Raw genomic sequence first — 6,802 nt, 5'->3', positions numbered from 1 at the left:
AAAAAAAAAAAAGATTTACCAGCAGAGAACGCTCAGCTTGAGCACGGCCAGTTCAGCTCCCCATCTCCCCAACTGTTTCTGAAAAGTAGGAGGACCCAGTTGTGCTAAGTGAGAGCGTTGGGGTCTCACTTAGGGTCTCCATAGGGCTGATCTTCAGCCCTTCTGGTCCTCGCTCCGACTTGGGCCTCTGTGCACTTCTGTCTCAGTTAACTTGACCTCACGAGGAGGTATTGTAAGGTTTGAGTTCTCTTTCAAATCTATTCAGGTCTTATTCAGTCACAAGCTGTGGGTTCTGTTTTTATTTGTTCTCATTTCTAGACTCATCAGCCAGAATCATTTGGCCACCTCCTTCTCCTAGGCTGAGACAGCACATTCCTGATGGGAGAACCATTACATAGGAGGGTCTCCTTTCCCTTCCTCAGTAGCCATCCTTCCCTTCGAGGATACAAATTGAAGTGGAAATGACATTTTATGATTCTAGACATGTGCCCTATATAGGACCGCAAATTTTTAGAAACATCTTTGTTTTCTGTTCTGAAATGTTCTTCGAGAAGCTCTCAGTTGTAGACAGTTTCAGGCCCATTCAACGATGAAGTAGCTCCTGCTTGGCATGTCTTCGGGTTGGGGGGTTCGGGGTCAGCACCCAAAGGACTCTCATCCCGCCTACAGTGGGCGTTCCCGAGAGCCACTTCTGATCAGGCAGCCCAGTGGCTTCCCGGCACGCCCTGGGGCCTCTTCCTGTGGACACCTCAGCATCTGTGCTCCCCTCTTTTTCCTCTAGTTTGGACCAGAAACTACTGTCACTGTTGCTGGTGAGAATAAGTGCTGTCATTTGCAGCAAGCTTTCTCATCCCGGTACCAGAAGGCACCAGTTTCTTGGGTAGACTTGGACTAAAAAAAAAAGGTCAGAATTCAAAAGAAAAACACATTTCCATGGTTCAATTGAGTTCAACAAAAGTTTTTATTTTTCAGTTTGATATCATTCCCTGTGGATTGCCAATCCTTCTGGGCCCTGCCCACCCATCCCCATGGGGGGGCCCACACCACCTCCATTCTCTAGATGAGATGCAAATTGGCACTGGTGCCAGGGCCCTACAAGCACAGACCAATGGCAGCGAGCAGCTGAGTGTGGGGACGCGGAGCGTTCCAGAACCGGCCCACCTGGGAGCCCCCGGCTGGGCCTCGGTGGCTGCTGTCCTGGCCATGTCACGAGCTGGGGATGGTGTGGCCCCGACTCAGGAGGAAGCAGCGGGCACTGAGTGTTCAGGGAGCCGGGAGCCTGCTGTGATTCTGCAGAGACATGTTCATTTGGACACGGAGGGGACTGGCCGCTCCTTGGCGCCCACGCCGGACTCTCAGGACAGCGCTCAGAGCCTGGAAGGGTCACCGGTGTGCAGAGTAGGCAATCTGGGGGTCAACGAAGACACGGGTTTCCTCCGAGCCTGGAGGCTGACGACGTCCGCGTCTCTGCTGAGGGAAGCCACGCCTCAGCTTCTCCTGTGCCTCTCGTGGGCATGCGTGTGGGCACCGCCTCTGCAGTGACCCCCTTCTTGTATCTCGGTGTCTTCTTTGTCAGGACACCTGCCGTGTTTGTTTGGGGTCTTCCCTCCTGGCCTCTCTTAACTTATCACCTCTTCAAATACAGCCTGCGTGGGGTTAGGAATCCAGAGTGTGACATCCGAGGAGATGCCATTTGGGCCAAAATAAAAGATGACCAGGGCGCTCCCTGGTGGCGCAGCGGGTTACAGCACAGCACTAAGAAGCTAAAGCCACTTCCCATGAGTTCGATCCCCGCCCCAGAGGTGACCCACGTGGCGCGGCAGACCTCTCCTGACCCGCCCGCTGCTCCCCTCAGCAGTGGACTTCGTCAGTTGGCCTGTTCTGCTCCCCGCTCTGTCTCTGGTGAATCCTCTCACGCCCCTGCAGCTCTGGCCTGTACCCCAGTTCTGTATGCATAAATAAATACATCTTGAAGTAAATCTTAAAAAAAAAAAAAAATGACAAGGCCGAGATCCCGCGGCGCCACCTGCTTTCTGCGATGTGCTGGTGACTGTTCCCCCACCTGCACTGTGCTTTCTTATTCCAACCGCCCCATTGTGCTGGCGCCCTCGCGCTTCCCCACGGCACTCACGGCCCCGCGTCTGGGAGCCGCTCTAGGACGGCGCCACGCCGGCAGACGGACATTCAGCGCTGACGGCTGTTTTCCCAAACACCAGCGTCAGCACGAGGCCACACAGCAACTGGCCAGGAGGGGTCCACAGGGACACCCGTCTGGCATCCTGCCTGGCCAGGCACTGTGTGGGAAGCCTGCCCTGCTGTGAGGGGGCAGGTTTTAAGGCGCCTCCGTGAGGGAACCGCGGTTAGGGGCTCAGGGCTTCTCTGCTGAGAACTGTGACCAAAGACGCCCAAAGGCTGAGTTGGGGCCTGGGGGGCAACGAGGAGTCAGAGGGTGGGGGCTCTGGAGGAAACCCCCAAGGCTGAGAGTAAACGGGGTGCAGGGTGGCCAGAGCGCGTGAGGGACTTCGGACTCTAGGAAGCAGATGAAGAAAGAGCAGCCGATCCAGGTGGGTTTGGATAAGGGCCGAAAACGACCTTATCATCGTAGAATTTGGGGGCACCTCCTCACCTCCAGCACTCTTCTGATTCCAGGCTGAAAGGTGGCCCGCCTCACCCAGTCTCCCCTTTGGGGATCTCAGTTGACATGCCACTCCTGTTTCCACCAGTCACGTCATTCCCTGTCATCTCAGTGTCTCTAAGTGCCCGTCTGTGCCACATGCTGCTTAGAGGAAGCTCCCGGGGAATCCTGTGGGGTTGGGCGAGAAAACCCTCCTGGGAGACACACCCACGGCTCGGGCTGCCCCTTGGCCCCAGGCCCAGAGCGCCACCCAGCAGCAACCCCCTGCCTCCTCTCCTCCTTACCCTTCTGCCAAACCAACCAGGGGCTCTAGAAGCCGGAGCCCACACAACAGAGGGCCAGGGGCCCCACAGGGAGTTAGCAAGAAGGAGTGTTGGGGGCAAAGCTTGTTGGGCAGCTTGACTCTTCAGAGAGCACTGAGGCGTGCCAAAGAGCGGCCTGTTTGGTCTGTGACCACAGACGCCCAAAGGCTGAGTTGGGGGGGCAACGAGGAGTCACAGGGAGGGGGCTCTGGAGGAAACTCCCAAGGCTGAGAGTGAACAGGGGTGTTGGGTGGCCAGAGCGTGTGAGGGACTTCGGACTCTAGGAAGCAGATGAAGAAAGAGCAGCCTGTCTGGCTCTGGTGCTCATGTTCTCGTCTTCCACAAGCAGCCAGCTCCGTGGTATGGAGTGGCTGCTGGACACGCTTCTGTGGCGCCGGCTGTGCTCAGAGCTGAGCTCACCTTTGGCGTGGGTCGCTGAGCCGGAGGACAGGTGCTGAGGGAGAGGTGAGGACTAAGCCGCAGCGCACAGCGTCCGCAGGGCTGAAGGCCAGGACCTGGCAGGCCCCTGCCCTCTGCTGACAACGCCCCTGGAGTGATCTCGGCAGGGAAGCCCCGCTCAGCCAGACCTATGTGCAGAGAAGAGGAAAAACAGGACCCTGCCAAGGTCCTCAAAGCCCGAGGAGCTCAGATAAACATGACCAGTGCCCCCCAAACTCCAGCTCTCAAGTTCTGTAGTCAATTTTCTACCAAGGGAGAGATCTGGGTCTATGGCATTGAAGTACTAAAGATGAAGAAGTTCCTCCAAGCTCCTGCTTCTTGACAAACGTTGTCCGTTGGTCATCCATGAATAGCTCGTTACGTAGACGATTATGGAATTCAGGGTGCCTTTTAATGCCTTTGCATGTGAGATACACACACACGCACACATGCAATTAACCCCATGGAGAGCTAAGGAATTAGAAAGAAAGAGAGAGGACTCTGAGGTGGGGTCAGCAAAATTTATTATAAGTTGCATTTCGTAGACAATCATGCTGAAGCTGTGGTTAAGACAGGAACACAAAGAGGCCCACCTAGAAGGAAACCGTGACGTTCTTACTCCTTGCTATAAAACTGTTGTCAAATGGTTGTGGAGACAGAAGGCGGCTCAGGTGCTGTGGACGCTAAATTCAATGCAGGCGGCACCACATGGTCCAGCAATGACTGAGATGCTGACACAGTCAGACAATGCTTTTCATGAAATAAACGCAGAGAGGAGGAGGAGAAAGTCTTACCTGCAGCTAGGCTGAGGTCGCAGGAGGAAAAGTCTTACCTGTGCGGAGACTGGCGGCTGCCTAGCAGCAGCACTGCTTCTGCTGGCAACACTTCTGCTGGCAACAGCCCTTGCTGCAGCCACAGCCTTTGCCGCAGCCACAGCCCTTGCCGCAGCCACAGCCCTTGCCGCAGCCACCGCCAGAGCTGCAGCAGCAGGGGACGCAGCAGGGGGTGCTGCAGCAGGTGCGGCGACAGCAGCAGACCACGGGGGTGCTGCAGCAGCCCCCACAGCAGCCTCGGCAGCAGGGGCAGCAGCCAGAGCAGCAGCCCACCCGGTAGCACCTGCAGGTGGTGCAGCTGCCACAGCCGCCACAGCCACCACAGCCGCCACAGCCGCCACAACCACCACAGCCGCCACAGCTGCCACAACCACCACAGCCACCACAGCCTCCACAGCCACCACAGCCACCACAGCCGCCACCGCAGCCACCACAACCACAGCAACCCATGGTGTCAAGAGAGAGGACTCAGGAGAGGTGAGGAGAGAGATCGGGAGGTGAGGAAGGTCTGATGCCCCTCTGCTGGGGGAGCCCTTATATACCCACAGGCCAGGGGGCAGGAGGACACGTGACCACTTCCCTGTGGCTGTTTGACGAGACTGTCATGCAGCACCCACCCTCTCTTGTTTACTTCCCTCTGACATATCCTTGTCTTCATCACGTCTTTAGATTTGTTGTGCTCAGAAGCCGCATGAGAGCGTACCAGCAGCCAGGCGTCCGGGGAGGCACACTGGGCCAGCGGTCACCAGGAAGGGCGTGCCGCTCATCGCCCTGGGGCCAGACGCCAGTGCTGGGCCTGGCAACTCGGCCTGGCAGGGCACCCCAGCCCAGGACAGCTGGGACAGGCCTCGCTGGGCCTCCAGGCTCGCCCAGGGACATTTCCAGCCCAGCCCTGGCCCCAGAGAGCTCACGAGAGAGATGAGTGCACCAGGATGGGAAGAGGCCCCAGGCTCCTGGCCCCAGCCAGAGGCCTTCCTGGTGGGCAGCTGGGCTGAGCTGTCCTGCCTCTCAGCTGCCTCCTCCTCGGCCCCCACCCCCAGGCCCCAGTGATGATCTTCAAACAGGACGATGCCCTGAAGGCTGGGTTCTGATGGTGTGTCCCTGGTGCCTCCTGCTGTGTGTGAGGGGATGAGTGTCCCTGGGGGAGGTGGTGGTGGTCCAGGCTGAGAGAAACGCCCCTGCTGAGAGGTCAGGGATGCTGAGAGCTGCCCCAAAAGGCAGAGGTGGGTGCTGGAGGCAGGTGAGGCCCCAGGGAGGGAGGGACCCCTGACAAAAGGAGGGGGAGGCGGGCCACTTGTTTCCACACGACTGGGAGCCACAAACACCCACTCCCCAGGGACACGGGGCTCACACCCCCATCCCACAACCCCCTCCCCATGGGCTACGCCGGCAACCACTGGAGGCTACTGTGGTTTACAGGGGACCGTGGTCCCACGGAGCCTAGAGAATGACTCATGGAAGTGGAAGTGCATCAAGGACATGGCCGGCCTGCCGGGGGGCAAGGAGGAGCGGTGGCTGGTGGGGAGGGGCCAGCAGGGACGACGGCCCGAGGGGCGAGCAGCCCTATCACCAGCCCACCTGGCCCGCCTGTGCCTCTCCGGGAGGCCCTGATCTGGGGCCACGGTGCCCCCACAGAAGTCCTGGCCGGCCCACACCTCAGACGGTTTCCTGCTCAGGTCCTGTCGTGCCTCGGGGATTCCAGCGGGCCGGACTGGCTCCTTGCCCGTGATTCCGAACCTCTCTGGAGCCTGTGGGACAAGCAGGGACTGGCCACTGCTCAGGGGCGCTGCGGGGAATGGGAAAAGCGCAAGCGAGCGCGCGGACTGGGCGCAGAATCCTCAGTCAGAGCTGGCGAAAGACGGAGCGAGCGGGAGCGCCAGTGATGCAAGATGGCGCCCCCCTCCATTTTGCCTTAGACGCCGAGGACCCAGGGAGCAACAGGGACTGGGCCCTGAGGGTCTGGGAGATACGGGGGCCCTGGGTCAGCCCTGTGCAGTCGGGCCAGAGCAGACTCAGAGTGGCTTTTTCGGGAAAGCAGCCAGAAGGAATCACATGGAAGTGGGGCCCTGGGGGGTGGGGGAAAGGGAGAGAGAGCAGAGGCGGACTTACTGGAAGACAGTCCCCAAACCCTGGGAAATAGTTACCGACATGCACCCTGACAAGAGCTAAGTAGCCAGTACTGAGGTGTGAGGAGTGACCGTTCCTTAAAGAGGCTGGCTCAATGTGCATGTTCATTGCAACGGAAAAGGAGAGAAATCCACCAGGGAGGAGGAAAAGGATCTGGAGGCAACCAGGTTCCTTCTTAATTCAAAGTCCCACAAGATTCAGCTCTGATTCTGAGAAAGTTCCACCTTCCCCTACTCCCCCCATCCCACCCCCCAAAGGTTAGCCCCTTGGTTTGTTCTAAACTGATTTTAGGAAACAGCTAAAATTAGCAGCTGCATGGGGTCAGCTATAGTCCCCAGGAATGTAAACAAGGGCTCACCAGTAGCTGTATTTAGACCCTGCCGTGGGGCATGAGGAAGTCTCTGTGGTCACGTGTCCTGGGTCACTCCCTGCTCCTTTCCCAAGATGGTATATAAGGGCTCCCCCAG

The sequence above is a fragment of the Condylura cristata genome, unplaced genomic scaffold (genome assembly GCF_000260355.1).
Source record: "Condylura cristata isolate star-nosed mole 26May11 unplaced genomic scaffold, ConCri1.0 scaffold00002, whole genome shotgun sequence".
Taxonomy (NCBI): Eukaryota; Metazoa; Chordata; class Mammalia; order Eulipotyphla; family Talpidae; genus Condylura; species Condylura cristata.
The sequence above is the reverse complement of the archived record's forward strand: the minus strand, read 5'-3'. Positions refer to the sequence as shown.